Below are 17,441 nucleotides of genomic sequence, written 5' to 3' on the forward strand. Positions count from 1 at the left end.
ACAATCTCAGCTCATTGCAACCTCTGCCTCCCAGGCTCAAGTGATCCTCCCACCTCAGCCCCCTGAGTAGCTGGGACCACAGGCACATGCCACCATGCCCGGATAATTTTTATGTATTTTTTGTAGAAACAGGGTTTTGCCATGTTGCCCAGGCTGGTCTTGAACTCCTGGGCTCAAGCAATTCACTGGCCTCAGCCTTCCAAAGTGCTAGGATTACAGGTGTGAGCCACCACATACGGCTGGGTGCAAAACTCTAACAGTTGTACCTCCCAATCAAATACCTAGACACCAGTGTTAACTTACACATTCAAACAATACGTAGAGAAATTCCAGAATGACATTTTCTCTTTCCAAATTACAATAATGGTTACCTCTACCTCACAAGGACTAGCATAAGTGAAAGAATCCAGGTGCCTTCCAGCCAACAAACCCTCAAGTTAACTCTCCCACGGTTTGCCTAAATGAACAAATTTCTCATGCAAGCAAGTATAGGAATAAACAGCAACTCCTGGTTCATACCTCTTCACCTCTTCATTGGCTTTTAATCTCATCAATATCCTGAACAAATCCTCAATGCAAGTCCTTCTGGCCACTGCCTCCCTCTCCAGCTTCACCTGACCCATCCTCCCTCGTGTCCTCAGGTCTAGTGTGCCTAGAAGGCAACTTGCTCCCTCACACCCAAGCGCCTCGTCTTGTCCCTGCTGTTCCCTCTCTGAGAGGCTCCCTCCCCTCCTCCTCCGTGTCTGGCCTCGACTCCAGCCTGACTTCCTTAGGAATGTCTTCCTTGGCACCCTTCTAGGTCATGCCTGCCTGTGACATATTTTCTCTTTCTAATGTTCATCATGTCTGTAATTTTACTTTCATTTTGGGGAGAATTTGATTAATGTTTGTCTCTCTTGCTAGATTTAGATTATTAGTAGGCAAGATCCAGACTTTTCTGAGCAGCACTGTATCTCCAAGGCCTAGAGCAGAGCCTGACACCTAAAATACATTTGTTGAATAAGTGAACAAAAACAAAGAACCAATGGCCAGGCACGGTGGCTCACACCTGTAATCCCAGCACTTTGGGAGGCCGAGGCAGGCAGATCACCTGAGGTGGCCTGATGAACATGGAGAAACCCCGTCTCTACTAAAAATACAAAAATTAGCTGGGCGTGGTGGCACATGCCTGTAATCCCAGCTACTCAGGAGGCTGAGGCAGGAGAATCACTTGAACCTGGGAGGCGGAGGTTGCGGTGAGCTGAGAGCGCCATTGCACTCCAGCCTGGGCAACAAGAGTGAAACTCTGTCTCAAAAAAAAAAAAAAAAAAAAAAAAAACATTAATTTTTTTCTTTATGTTTTTATATCTAGTGTGTACCAGGGTAACTTCCTTTAAGACTAGAGTTAATATTCTTTTTTGGAGTAATTTTATGGTAGTAATATTCTTACATAGACCTGACTATAGAGTCTATAAAGGAACAGCCTTAATGTCTAGGATTATAATTTTCCCTTTAGATTGGGTAATGCAAACCCAAGTAAGAAGGGCAAAACAACAAAAACAACATTCCAACATATACCAAACTGCAGAAAATAATGACTCCATTGTAGTTCCCTTCTGGACATGAAGAGAACATGGAAAACCTCATACTTTTACCCAAGACAACTGTGCACACACAGCCAGGAAGAAGAAATAATACAGGGAGCTTGGATTGTTAGGGGGAGCCAAATCTTGCCAAGAATGAGAAGTCTATGGTGACTCTGACCATGTACCTAGGTTCCCACTTTCTAGCCACACACATGTTGAAATGACGTAGTCCTGTAAGGAGTCCACTGCTTTATGTGTGTGCCCAATTGCACCCCACAGCACCCCAATACACCCATATGGAAGATGCATTAGTAGATTACTGAGAGGGCAAACAGGATAATCTCATCATAAGATGGCATTAGAGGCATGTGCTTTAATACAACTTCCAGAGCTTGAGGGAATATACAGAAACAACTAGGAAATCCATGCCTCATACATAGTGAGTCTTGCTAAGGAGCACAATATCAAATGAGGATTATATTTTATCACAGAATCATAACATTTACAGCTTACAGGCACATTGCTTTTCCCAAAAATGTGATATGGCAAATATATGAGAACTATAAATTACACTAGATTGACAAGAGTACGTTTTGTGTGTCACGGCCTTCAATGCAATTGGCTCTTGGGACATACCATGAGCATTAACTCATAGACAACAATCAAGGGATAGCTAGTTTATTTGCTTTACTCTAATACATAGCTGTAACACAAATAACATAAGCTGTGAAAGCAATCTATTAGGTCTCCAGACTAAAAGATCAATTCACTACAGGTGACTGACAGCAATTTTCAATGGTAAACAGGTTGATAAATAACATTCATTTATTTCTTTATAAGTAAAATATAAGTATAATTTAAAATATCAAATTATTGATCAAGCTGTTTCTGTACCTCACTTCCGTTTCTGTCTATGAATGCTCCCTGCCCACCTGTTTGCCCAATGGGACTCTCTTAGCCTCCTTTGGTTCTGAGGGCTGCCTGATTAGAGAATCATTCTTTGCTCAAATAAGCTATTAAATTCAATTTGTCAAAAGTTTTTCTTTTCATAGTATTATGTATCATGTGTTATGAGACATCCTTCTTGGGCAAAAAGGAAGCCATTAATGGTTATTGCAGGATGCTTAACCTAATAAAATTTAGGACATTTTAACTTTAGCTATGATTGAAATCTACTAGATTTTTCTCAAAAAAATATATGGGGCACCCTCACCCCATAACTTGTAGTAAATCTGTTTCCATTCCCTGAACTCCCATCAGATCTCTAGACTAATAAAATAAGAATAGATTCATTAAAACATGGAGGGAAAAAAAGAAAACGCCAAATTGTTTATGAAAATGAGATGTATAAAATCACTCTTACATCTAATTATTGTGTGTGTATATATATACACATACACAGCATTTCCTGCATTTTTAGAAAGAAAAAAAAGAGTGTCTTTTTGTGTGAAGCAGTGAAGTTCAGTGACACTGTCAGCTGCTTTAGTTGTCATCAGTATTCCCCTTTTAAGCCCCCAGGTGTGCTGGACAGTTAGTAACACATGCTTACATGCAGACCAATGTGCAAATGATTCTAAAATCAGAGATATGCATATTGTAACGCTGTATAATAAATCACATCTACTTACCATGGTAACGACGATATTTACTACTTTAAAAAATAACCCACTGAAAGCCAAAACAGTTGTAATTTATTGTATTTTCTTTCCCCCTTTTCATTAACTTTTGAGGAACTAGAAAGAGAAAAAGAAAATCCTGGCTACTTACATAAACAGAGATATAAAATTACTGAGATATTCATTCATTCATCTATTCATCTAAAAATATTCATTGTGACAGCAGGTCTTGACTCTACTTCAGAAAATTCTTCAAAATCCTTTTCTTTCTATTCCCACAGCTTCACTGAGATTCTCACCATCGCTGGCCAACATTGCTATAACAGGCCTGTAACTGCCTTTCCTGCTTTTAGTGTTCCCCAAGCCAATCTCTGCTCCTCACTGCTACTAGACTATATAGTTCCTAAGTCAGGTGCACCCATAGCCACTCAAAAGCTTCAGTTTAGTTAAGTACATAATCCTCAGCTTGGGGCTAGGCATGGTGGCTCACGCCTGTAATCCTAGCACTTTGAGAGGCCGAGGTGGGTAGATCGCCTGAGGTCAGGAGTTCAAGACCAGCCTGGCCAGCATAGTGAAACCCTGTCTCTCCTAAAAATACAAAAATTAGCTAGGCATGGTGGCATGCACCTGTAATCCCAGCTACTCAGGAGGCTGCAGCAGGAGAATTGCTTGAATCCAGGTGGCAGAGGTTGCAGTGAGCCGAGATTGCACCACCTCACTCCAGCCTGGGCAATAAGAGTGAAACTCCGACTCAGAAAAAAAAAAGAATCCTCAGCTCGGAACATAAATCAGGGCCTTCATAACCTGACTCCATCTGTCCTCTCCACGTTAGTCCCTATCACATCACTCTCACCTCATACCTTGTAGTAAATCCATTACCATTCCCTGAACTCCCATCAGATCTCTTTACAATTCCTTGGCTTTGAGGACTTGATGTTCCCCTGTCTGAAGGCTGAGGAGGCTGTCTGCTCACCAGACCCAGGTCAACTAGCACCTCTGCTGTGATGCCTTCCCAGTCACAATGTCACTCCTGCCCTGCACACCTGCAACATTTTGTTCATACTCCAGTGGACCCTGGACATTCCTAGATTAAACATCTGTGATTTTGGTCTAGTCACCAAAAATCCTATAAGTTCATAGCAAGACACAATCCTCCATACTGCCTTGGCAGCAGTATGAATTTGAATTATGTATTGTGTTTCACCCAGGGTCCATCCAGGGAAGCCGAAACCATCCTAGATATTTCAAACACAGAGAATTTTGTACAAGAAATTGGTTCTACAGATGACGGAAGAGCTAAAAGGCCAAACAGGAGCTAAAGAGGCAACCCAGAAAGTAGCATCAACAGAAAACTATTGCTGTCCATTAGACAGGAGTGATATTGACAGAAGATGGCAATACTAGTGATGAGAGGACTGGGCTTCCTGACTAGGGTAGGGTCAGGTTGTGATTTTCTGATGAGAGCTGGGACCATGAAGGGCAGGGCTTTCTAGGAGGAGAGAACCATGCCCACGAAACTGCACAAGGAAAAGCAAGAGAAGGAGAAATAACCTGGATTCTCCCAGTCTCCTTCTGTCTTCTAAAAGTGCCTCCCACTGGCTGGATATCCAGGTGCCAGATGCTGTCTTCCAGGAAACGTAGTCCTTGTGATTTACAGCCAAGCAGGGAAAGGGCGGGATGGAAAATGAGTGGCACACAGTGTGTGAGGCTGCTGAGCCCCTCACGTGGCTGCCAAGTGAGCCTCACCAGCTGATCACCGTCAGAGCAAAACACAGAAGTGTGTGTGTTACATATCATGAGTCCTTGGACTGTAATTATACCTTGCATGTTGGTTTCCTCTATAAGACTGTGAGCTCAGCAAAAGCAGGAACCCAATTTTTATCCCAACACGTAGCACATTATTTGACATACAGTGGGCACTCGATAAGTAAATGCCCTTAACCACCAGTCTCCTGGATTTACAACATACTTAAACTTGGTATTTCCCAAAGTTTGTTCTGTTGACCATTAATTCAAAGAGATGTTAATGCATATTACAAGTAAATAGGGCCCTGCCATTCCCAAATAAGTTTGTGAAACAAAGTGTTAAATAAACTTAAGCTGGTTTGTTTATTGCAGAATTATTCAGAGCTTTTAAAATGTGCTTGAAGAGGGAACTGTAGTATGACACACCATCGTTTCAACATGCATGACGACTAAATACTTTTTCCAAAGAACTAACATTATGCAGGAACCTCAGTTCTCAGGGGACATTGCTTAAATATCTTCACATTGGTAGCATTACTTCCTTTTATCTTTGAAATATTCCCATGAGGTACAGAAGAATAAGGTCACACCTTGTAGATACAAGTGTTGCTAATAAATAATTAAATCTAAAGAATACATCAAGTATTAATTGGATATATAAAGTGTCATTTACTATTCTAGTCACTGCAGCGTTAGAATAAAAATATAAGTCATCGTTCCTACCCTATTTGAAGAGATAAGAAAAACAGAGAACCATAAAATGAAACTTTCTTTTTTATCCAACAATATTTTTATACATGCTTTGTACATCAAGATACCTGGTGCTATTTGATTATTAAAAATCTGAGACCCATGGAGGGTAATTATTTACTGAAGTGATAAGCAGGTCAGCTCCGGAGCTTACAATTTCAATTTCATGAATTCTAACAGCAAATCACTAACTGGAATGACATCTACCAGATAAATTTTTTTTTTTTTTTTTTGAGATAGAATCTTGCCCAGGCTGGAGTGCAGTGGCGCCACCTCGGTTCACTGCAGCCTCTGCCTCCCGGGTTTAAGCGATTCTCCTGCCTCAGCCTCCTGAGTAGCCGAGATTACAGGCTCATGCCACCACACCTGGCTAATTTTTGTATTTTTAGTAAAGATGGGGTTTCACCATGTTGGTCAGGCTGGTCTCGAACTCCTGACCTCACGATCTGCCCACCTCGGCCTCCCAAAGTGCTGGGATTAATTACGGATGTGAGTCACCGCACCCAGCCCAGATAAAGAAAATTTTTTAAAAACTAGATCCCCAATAATAACTTAACCAATATTAATGACCAGAACTGAGCAATGTTGTATCCAACCCAACGAACCTCTAAAAATGACCATTTAAAAATCTCTGAGAAATTCCTGGACTTTTTTTTATTATGATATAGCTAAAATTTCCATTTGTTTCTACATTTTATTGATCCAGATTGATAAAGTAGGACATTATCCTTCATTTTTAAAGACAGACACAAAGCCTTTGGTTTTGTTATTTAAGAAATATGTCCTTTGGAATTAATATTATCATTAACCTTAATAAAGGATTATTACAAAGGCTTCCAACAATGGGTGTCTACACTAGAAAATTTAGCCAGCACACGATCGTCTGTTAAATAATTTTTAAAAGACAGTATGCTTGCTTTGGTCAGATATTTTGGCATTCTCCCCAAATGGCCTCTCTATTACACATTACAATATTAATATTAACATGTAATACAATTTTTGAATATTGGCAAAAAGTTGCTATATCATATTACAAATATTTCTATCATACCAGAAGCATAAACTAAGGGCCAAAGAGACAATAAGAATATTCCCTTATGTTGAGACTTATTCATGGTGAACAAAAATTCTGATTTCTAAATATAATATAAAGTAGAAGTTTAATCAACACTTTTAATATTATGGTGATAGTATTCATAGCCTAATCAGTAACTAATGGGATAACTTTGGTTTTCATGCTCTAAAATTCAGTGTTCTCAGCTGTTAAAAAAAAATTAATCACCTGCTTCACTGAGGTGAAATGAAAACTGAATATGTTCTACAGATCAAGGGTCCCTTCAGGGTGCAGGACCCAAATAAATTAGGAAAATATTGAATCCTATATTCCTCCCCATTTTATCTAGGAGATTGGCAATATGCATCAACACATCAAAAGCTCTGTGAAGTTCTGCCGCAATGAATCTATTAACTTTCCAAAACCAAGTGCTTCTCAAACATACTTGTCCCTAAAACTTGTTTTTCTTTTTCCTGGTAGCACCTATTGGTACACCCAGGAATTAATGTTCCTCAGAACTCACTTAAGGCTGATGCTTCAAGGGAGCAACAAGATCAATTCTTGTGACATCCAAGAATAAAAGTTTTGAGTTGCTGCTTTTATTCTTTCTGATTATAACCAACACCCACAATAAGACACCCTTGCCAACCTGGAGAGTTCAAATACAGAGTGTGTAACAGTGATGACTTTGTGTGGAGTGCAAATTGTATGCATCTCACGATATTTACATAGAATCACGTAAGTATCATTGATATGTAAGTATGATATGATACACAGAATGATGTAAAGATCTCTTGAGTGTGGTTTTTGAGTTCTTTCTATGGAAATGTTTATGAATTTACATTCCTCAGTTGGTTTCCTTTGTGACTAACAATTTGTTTTCACAAGATAGGTCAACAATTTGCATTCCAGTCTGTTAGTGAGGTTAACTAATCTATACTGACTGGCTATGGCTGTGTTTGCTGGTGAAACGAAGGGAAGTAAGTTAAAAATCAAACAACTCTCTTAGAAAGACTCTACTCTGCCTAAAGTAAACGGAGAACTGAACCAGGTCAAAAATAAATAATTCTAGCGAAAAAGTGTTGCATAGCTGCTAATAAGTCCAAGTATAATGGAAAACTCTATATCCCACTATTTAAGACTTACTATGATTATTATTTTTACTTCAAAAATACAAAGTTAAAAAGTAAAAAATAGTAACTCAAAACAGGGAAAAACTGATAAATTTGGCAAAAAAGAAACTAGATCTGAGCCCACTCTAACAGAACATGTAGCAGCAACATCACATTGTTGCAGGACGAAGGAGGAAAAACACAGCATTGGGAATGATGGTGGGGTTTGCAATTTGTAGCTGGAGTCATACATCAAAATATGGTCCTCATGTAAGTATAGCATGGAAAATATTTCATTCTTTTATATGAGTGTATATACGAGGCTAACCATCACCTAAGGTCAGCAAGCAATATAAAAGCAAAACCAACAATAAATGCATCTGTTCCTACACCAGTTCTGATGTTCTGCAGCTGAAATCACACCACCCCCAAAATGACCACTACAGAGGTAACAATGATTCACTCTCAGCTTAACAGTGGTGTAAGTCTACATGCCAATACTAGTACAATATGAGGTTTTAGGCAAATAAAATTGGTTTGTATTTCTCCAAATATGGTCTGTGGACCATCTGTGTCTAGAACACGTGGGGAGTTTGTTCAAAGTGCTCCCTGGGCCCCACCCAGACCTTCCCAGCAGTCTCTCTGGGGCTAGGCCTTGGACTGTTTACATGGAATAAGCTCTCTGGTGATTTTTAAGCCTACTAGAAAGCTAAAAGAATATTGTATTGAGGTTGGGTGCAGTAGCTGACACCTGTCATCCCAGCACTTTGGGAGACTGAGGCGGGTGGATTACCTAAAGTCAGGAGTTCAAGACCAGCCTGGCCAACAAGGTGAAACACCGTCTCTACTAAAAATACAAAAATTAGCCAGGCATGATGGCAGGCACCTGTAATCCCAGCTACTAAGGAGGCCAAGGCAGGAGAATCGCTTGAACCTAGGAGGCAGAGGTTGCAGTGAGCCAAGATCACACCATTGCACTCCAGCCTGGACGACAAGAGCAAAATTCCGTCTCAAAAAAAAAAAAGGAATATTCCATTGAATCCTGATATGGAGAACTTAGAAACTTCACAGGAAAGCATCAAAATAATAAAAATCTTTCTCACATTAAGGCTTAGAAAACAAGCTTTTTAGAAAAAAAAGTATGTAAAAAACTAAACTGGTGACCATGACAATTTGGAAACATCATTTAAAAACATTATTAGATATCACCACCGATCCCACAGAAATACAAACTACCATCAGAGAATACTATAAACATCTCTACGCAAATAAACTAGAAAATCTAGAAGAAATGGATAAATTCCTCAACACATACACCCTCCCAAGATGAAACCAGGAAGAAGTTGAATCCCTAAATAGACCAATAACAGGCTCTGAAATTGAGGCAATAATTAATAGCTTACCAACCAAAAAAAGTCCAGGACCAGATGGATGCACAGCCGAATTCTACCAGAGGTACAAGGAGGAGCTGGTACCATTCCTTCTGAAACTACTCCAATCAATAGAAAAAGAGGGAATCCTCCCTAACTCATTTTATGAGGCCAGCATCATCCTGATACCAAAGCCTGGCAGAGACATGACAAAAAAAGAGAATTTTAGACCAATATCCCTGATGAACATAGATGCAAAATTCCTCAACAAAATACTGGCAAGCTGAATCCAGCAGCACATCAAAAAGCTTATCCACCATGATCAAGTGGGCTTCATCCCTGGGATGCAAGGCTGGTTCAACATATGCAAATCAATAAACGTAATCCAGCATATAAACAGAACCAAAGACAAAAACCATATGATTATCTCCATAGATGCAGGAAAGGCCTTTGACAAAATTCAACAACCCTTCATGCTAAAAACTCTCAATAAATTAGGTATTGATGGGACGTATCTCAAAATAATAAGAGCTATCTATGACAAACCCACAGCCAATATCATACTGAATGGGCAAAAACTGGAAGCATTCCCTTTGAAAACTGGCACAAGACAGGGATGCCCTCTCTTAACACTCCTATTCAACATAGTGTTGGAAGTTCTGGCCAGGGCAATCAGGCAGGAGAAGGAAACAAAGGGTATTCAATTAGGAAAAGAGGAAGTCAAATTGTCCCTGTTTGCAGATGATATGATTGTATATCTAGAAAACCCCATCGTCTCAGCCCAAAATCTCCTTAAGCTGATAGGCAACTTCAGCAAAGTCTCAAGATACAAAATCAATGTGCAAAAATCACATTCTTATACACCAATAACAGACAGAGAGCCAAATCGTGAGTGAACTCCCATTCACAATTGCTTCAAAGAGAATAAAATACCTAGGAATCCAACTCACAAGGGACGTGAAGGACCTCTTCAAGGAGAACTACAAACCACTGCTCAATGAAATAAAAGAGGATACAAACAAATGGAAGAACATTCCATGCTCATGGGTAGGAAGAATCAATATCGTGAAAATGGCCATACTGCCCAAGGTAATTTATAGATTCAATGCCATCCCCATCAAGCTACCAACGACTTTCTTCACAGAATTGGAAAAAACTACTTTAAAGTTCATATGGAACCAAAAAAGAGCCCACATTGCCAAGTCAATCCTAAGCCAAAAGAACAAAGCTGGAGGCATCACACTACCTGACTTCAAACTATACTACAAGGCTACAGTAACCAAAACAGCATGGTACTGGTACCAAAACAGAGATATAGATCAATGGAACAGAACAGAGCCCTCAGAAATAACGCCACATATCTACAACTATCTGATCTTTGACAAACGTGAGAAAATCAAGCAATGGGGAAAGGATTCCCTATTTAATAAATGGTGCTGGGAAAACTGGCTAGCCATATGTAAAAAGCTGAAACTGGATCCCTTCCTTACACCTTATACAAAAATCAATTCAAGATGGATTACAGACTTAAACGTTAGACCTAAAACCATAAAAACCCTAGAAGAAAACTTAGGCATTACCATTCAGGACATAGGCATGGGCAAGGACTTCATGTCTAAAACACCAAAAGCAATGGCAACAAAAGCCAAAATTGACAAATGGGATCTAATTAAACTAAAGAGCTTCTGCACAGCAAAAGAAACTACCATCAGAGTGAACAGGCAATCCACAAAATGGGAGAAAATTTTCGCAACCTACTCATCTGACAAAGGGCTAATATCCAGAATCTACAATGAACTCAAACAAATTTACAAGAAAAAAACAAACAACCCCATCAAAAAGTGGGCGAAGGACATGAACAGATACTTCTCAAAAGAAGACATTTATGCAGCCAAAAAACACAAGGAAAAATGGTTACCATCACTGGCCATCAGAGAAATGCAAATCAAAACCACAGTGAGATATCATCTCATACCAGTTAGAATGGCAATCATTAAAAAGTCAGGAAACAACAGGTGCTGGAGAGGATGTGGAGAAATAGGAACACTTTTACACTGTTGGTGGGACTGTAAACTAGTTCAACCATTGTGGACGTCGGTGTGGCAATTCCTCAGGGATCTAGAACTAGAAATACCATTTGACCCAGCCATCCCATTACTGGGTATATACCCAAAGGATTATAAAACATGCTGCTATAAAGACACATGCACACATATGTTTATCACAGCACTATTCACAATAGCAAAGACTTGGAACCAACCCAAATGTCCAACAATGATAGACTGGATTAAGAAAATGTGGCACATATACACCATGGAATACTATGCAGCCATAAAAAATGATGAGTTCCTGTCCTTTGTAGGGACATGGATGAAGCTGGAAACCATCATTCTCAGCAAACTATCGCAAGGACGAAAAACCAAACACCACATGTTCTCACTCATAGGTGGGAATCGAACAATGAGAACACATGGACACAGGAAGGGGAACATCACATACCGGGGCCTATTGTGGGGTGGGTGGAGGGAGGAGGGATAGCATTAGGAGATACACCTAATGTTAAATGACGAGTTAATGGGTGCAGCACACCAACATGGCATATGTATACATATGTAACAAACCTGCACATTGTGCACATGTACCCTAAAACTTAAAGTATAATAAAATAAATAAATAAAAATAAAAACATTATTAGATACAAACATATAAAATTTTGTGTTCTCTATATTATAAAAGATTTATTAATTCCTCAACATCCTTGCTTTTAATAAATCCTGAGCTTAGAGTGCATGCTCTCACTGGTGCTCACTGTCAGCCGCCTGCAGTGTATCTTCCTTTCTTCCTTTTTTTTTTAGACAGAGTCTTGCTCTGTCACCCAGGCTGCAGTGGCACAATCTCGGCTCACTGCAACCTCGGCCTCCTGGGTTCAAGTGATTCTCATGCCTCAGCCTCCAGATTAGCTGGAACTACAGGCACATGCCACCACATCTGACTAATTTTTGTATTTTTAGTGGAGCCAGGGTTTCGTCATGTTGGGCAGGCTGGTCTCGAGCTCCTGGCCTCAGGTGATCAGCCTGCCTTGGCCTCCCAAAGTGCTGGGATTATAGGTGTGAGCCACCGCGCCCAGCATGCATCTCCCTTTCATTCCTTCCTGGCTGGCAAAGCCCCACTCCCACTGTTTCACCATGTAGGCCTCCATCTCAAGCTTGCTCCTTTATATTATCAGTGTTCGTGGTTGTGATGAAAGGCATGGTCTGTGGCCCTAGAAAGTATGACCACTGAGCAAGAGTTTATCATCTTCTTCCCCAAAGGTGCTGAAGACGAGGAGATCTTTTCATTAGTCAAAGCTGATTTAAGTGCCATTCTACCTTGCAGGAGAAATTCAGAAGGACTGGCTCCTAGTGTGCCCTTTTGGCCTAATCATTCTATGTTTCCAAGATGTACATGACTGTACAGAGCTGGCCAAGGGACGTCCAGGACCATCCATGTGATCTATAGTACGGTCTTCCTATCTTTCAATTAACAATTTCTTACTGAAAATCCACTGCATGCAAACTTCAGAAGTTGTATTAAGGTCTTATTTTGAATACTTCATATCTAAAATCTTGTGTCTGGTATTAAAAAATGATAAATAAAAGGAAATGTTATATATAATTCGTATATTATAACACATATATGTATGTATCTATATATAATATGCACTGAGAGAGAACTGCAGACAACTTGTTGTGACAAGAACTAAGAGAAATGGAACAAGAATGTGCTAAATCAATACCAAACTACAGCGGCAGACCCCCTTTATAGCTCAATTTTAGAGAGGTTTATAGCAGATTATGACACAACTACACTTTAACTCAGTTCTGAAAGTAAGCCAACTACCAGAAGTCTCATCTTCTTAAATAGGAAATGGTTAACTCAGAACATGGTTTTCAAGGTGTCGTCTCTGAACCAGCAGCAGCAGCATCACCTGAAAACATGTTAGACGTGCAAACTATCAGGTACTCCACCAAATCTACTGACAGAAATTCTGCAATCTGTGTTTTAAAAGGTCCCACAGGTGATTCTGATGCATACTAGAGTTTAAAAACTGCTGGCTAAAAACTCAAGACAACTCACCTGGACCTTCTATCATAGGTTAGAGTGAGCCAAATAAAACAAGAGTAGTTATTATAGTAATCTATAAGGCATAATTAAAAAAAAAAAAGAGCCCTGCCTGCTTCCCCAAGTGACCTAAGAAGCAGTCTCTACATTTCTTTAAATTAGAGCAACTGTTTTCAGTTAAGACACTGTCACAGAAAGCCACTATGCCCATTAATATGCCAACACTCATTATTTAGCTTATTACTCAGCTGTCACTTGGCAGAGAGCTTGGATATAAAGAAAAGCATAACGTGGCATATCATATGACAGGTCAGGTTTACAGTAAAGCAAGGGAACAAGAGTCCCAAGCAGTCTCCCTCAAGTCATGAAAGACAGGCCCAGGTGGAACTCTACAGTAAGGAGACTCTGAAAAGGCAATGACGCTTTCATAACATAGAGCAAGGGATGCTCAAAGAAACATTCTGACATCATTACTGTCTTCAGCAGCACTTAACTATCAATTAGTTGAGATGATCTCCGGCTTCTTAGAACAGAACAGTGTCTAAGCAGGAAAGGTAATGGTTTACTGCTGATTAGCATTCCACACGCATTTCATATGTATATATGACTAACGATCAAACTAAACATGGAATAATATAAATATGGGACTCTCTTTGGTACTTCCTCATTACTGCACCAGCAGTTTCTTAAGATGAAATGTACACATTCAGATTCTGACATTTGCAAGCACCACCTGACAGAACTTACAAATATGCTTAATATGTCTTTACAACGTTCTTACGTGTATCATTTGCAGGGCATGTAAATCTTACTAATACGTGCACCAAAAAGTTTGATATTAATTTTTTAAAATTCTGTTAAAGTCCTTAATGACTAAAACGGTATTTGAAAGCACACAATTTTATATTCACCAATCAAAAACATTAAAGCCTCTATTTTCTCCTAGCATCCTTACCACACTATATACATGTTAACATTTTTATTTTACATTGTATTCCCCCACAGCCTTTCTACATGACTTTTAAAAACTCAGTTGAGGGTAACTCAACCCACACTGGTTCTTTAAAGTTAGACATAAACATACCTTATAATATGAAATGGAGATGGTGGCAATTAAAGTTTCTGTACAGATTACCACAGGAAAAGTGATAGTCACTGACTCCTTGAGGTATTCCTACTATAGGTAGAAAATATCCATGTATGGCAGCCCCATTTTACATTGCTCTATCAGTTGACAGCTGACATTTTAACCTCTAACCAACCATAGCAAGAAGATTCAGAATTAAGTTTGACATTTTGTCTTTTAACTTGTTCCAAAGTACTGCAGGGGTTTTACTGCCTGATGTTATACCATATGTACAAACTCTAGACACAGCAGGCGGGGTTAAGCAGGATGCCTCTGTATTTTGCCATTCTCCTGCTTCCTGTTGTTTTTGGAGCAGCCTAACTTTAGCTAAACATAACCCTCCTGGGCATATCATTTTTAGCAGGAGAATCTGCCTCATAGCAAAGTTCCCTGTATGTTGATTACATTTCTGAAGCATGGCAGTCTATGAGATTCATAGAACTCACTGGTTTGGCATTCTGCCGAGTCTTTATGAAACCCAACTCATCATAGGAAAAATTTATTAAAATAAAATTACTTACTGCATAAGTTTTTGTGAATAAAAACCCAAACAATTATGAAATGAACAAGCTACCTAGGGAATTATTTTCGAAGCTTTTTTTTTTTTTTTGGTCATCTGGTCTCCATTAAGTAACAGTGATAAACAGCAGATTCTTTAAAACTTTTTCCATATTTCAAGTTATTTTTTAATTCTAAATTTACTGTTATCTTTGGTAATGGGTATGTTTACTTGTGCCCTCGAGAGGTGAGATTCTGTAAAACCCTCTTAGATTTTACATCCAGAATTATTTTTGCCAGTATAAGAAATATTTTTGAGAAATGAGAGAATATCAGCTGCTACTAACAAATTTTATTTATCTTTATTTATGTTATTTATTTATTTATTTTGAGATGGAGTCTCGCTCTGTCGCCCAGGCTGGAGTGTAGTGGCCCCATCTCGGCTCACTGCAAGCTCCACCTCCTGGGTTCACGCCATTCTCCTGCCTCAGCCTCCTAAGTAGCAGGGACTACAGGCGCCCGCCACCACGCCCGGCTAATATTTTTGTATTTTTTAGTGGAGACCGGGTTTCACCGTGTTAGCCAGGATGGTCTCGATCTCCTGACCTCGTGATCCACCTGCCTCGGCCTCCCAAAGTTCTGGGATTACAGGCGTGAGCCACCGCACCCGGCCAGCTGCTACTAACAAATTATACTCTTAGCTTAATGTCAGTAACTCTTGCCAAGCCAGAGTTCATGAAAAGTACTCACAAAGAAAAAAACATGGTTCTTTAAAAATACATATAATTTCCCCAATTGTCTGTCCCCTTGGGTATTCTGTAAAGTAGAACATTTAGCTCTATATAATTCAAAAAAAATCTATACATAGCTTAGGGAAGGAACCATAAATCTCATGGGTCTCAGATTCACTTCCTGTTGCCTTCCTTCATTACACGTTTAAAGATAATCAATAAAAACTGATTTCTCTTTGTAAGCATTTTCCTGTTCTGCCAGAAATAATAGCAGGCCCCGCCCTAAAATGAAGGAAAAATGGAAAGTAATATTTACCATAAGAGGAGAAAATGAAACTGCCTAAGCATTTTTCCTGAGCCAAGTGAAACACAAACAGCAGACCAAGTTTATTCTTACAGAAAAAAATTTTAAATACTCTTGGCATTAATTCTATTCTTGAAATTTGTAAGTTTTCAAACTCTGAATTTACATTTCCACTTTCAATGACAACTTCTTTAGGTTTCCTAATAGTTTTAAGTACATACCTGTGTAAATATACATATCACATGCAAGACTTTTGTCAGTGTTAAACATTGAAGCTGTAAAGAGATGACAGGTAGGTCCCCCACACTGCCTCCCGGGAGGGACTAAGGTGCAAAACCAATGGGAAAAAACCCAAATGAGAACAAAGTTACATCAGTAAGGAAAGAATGGACAATTCTATCTCACTTTAAAACAAAACTTTCTATCTCATTTCAAAACACAAAACTTTGCCACTTGCATTTTCAGCAGAAGAATTAAACTTTACTGAAAATGTTACTTGAAAGTTTTATATTAAATACTCTGAAATAATCCATTGGGGTTCTCTAATATGGGGAGACTATCTCACAACTACTCATTTTTAGTTCATTTTTCTTCTTCTGGATTCTTCACAAAAGACTGTAAGAAAACACCAAATGAGGGAGTAACAGACCTTTACTTTGTAATGAAGTTCCAAATACATTGTATAAGTTTTCCAGGCTTCCTATTTCCCTTCACTCTGCACTATCTATGGAGGTTGTCATATTTCACCAGGGTGGACTGTAAATCAGACAAGTTCAGCCAGTCAGGTTGAAGAATGGAGGTGAAAAGCACAGTGGAAAATACATAAAGTACAATTAAAACCATATGACCAAAGATATTGAAGCAATACTTGCTGGAGGGAATCCAAGTAAAAATAAAACCTTTTCTGGCGTTAGTGAAACTATCCAGTCCATCTGGGACAAGCACACATCATTTGCTAAATATCCCTTTTCTTTTTTTCCACAGCAAGATCACCCAGGAAAGTTAAGACCCAACAAGGTAATTAAGTGGATAGCTATCTCTGTAGAATAGTTAAGTTCATAGTTGTTATATAAAACTGATCTCTCATTTAAAATAGTTAACATTTATTTAGAAATAGAGTTTAAGATTGGGCAAGAGTAAATTTTGCATCCACCAAAGTGTATTAGAGGTTCATGATAACAATGTTGAATCAAAAACCTTTTCCACTTTTCTGTGAAATCTTTACCTTTAAAGACCCGAGGATTCCATGAAGACAGATAATCTAATTGTCTATTGTTTAACATAAAGAACAAGAAGCTATAAAATCCAAACTGTCGCCCCTACCACACCTCAAACAACCTAGATGTTACTGTTTCACATAGGTGGCACTTAGCAGGCCAGTGACGTATACGTACAGAAATTAAGAACTCTTGAAGTTGTAAAGCAATTCTGACAATAATCTTGACTTTGGCAACCTATCATCAAAGCC

The 17,441-nt window shown here is 39.1% G+C and overlaps 1 protein-coding gene across 1 annotated transcript in view; it reads right to left on the reverse strand.

The window, feature by feature from the left end:
- Nucleotides 1-17,441, reverse strand: part of LHFPL6 (LHFPL tetraspan subfamily member 6) — a 258,878-nt gene that overhangs the window by 238,767 nt on the left and 2,670 nt on the right. The window lies entirely within an intron of this gene.

The sequence above is a fragment of the Pan paniscus genome, chromosome 14 (genome assembly GCF_029289425.2).
Source record: "Pan paniscus chromosome 14, NHGRI_mPanPan1-v2.0_pri, whole genome shotgun sequence".
Classification (NCBI taxonomy): domain Eukaryota; kingdom Metazoa; phylum Chordata; class Mammalia; order Primates; family Hominidae; genus Pan; species Pan paniscus.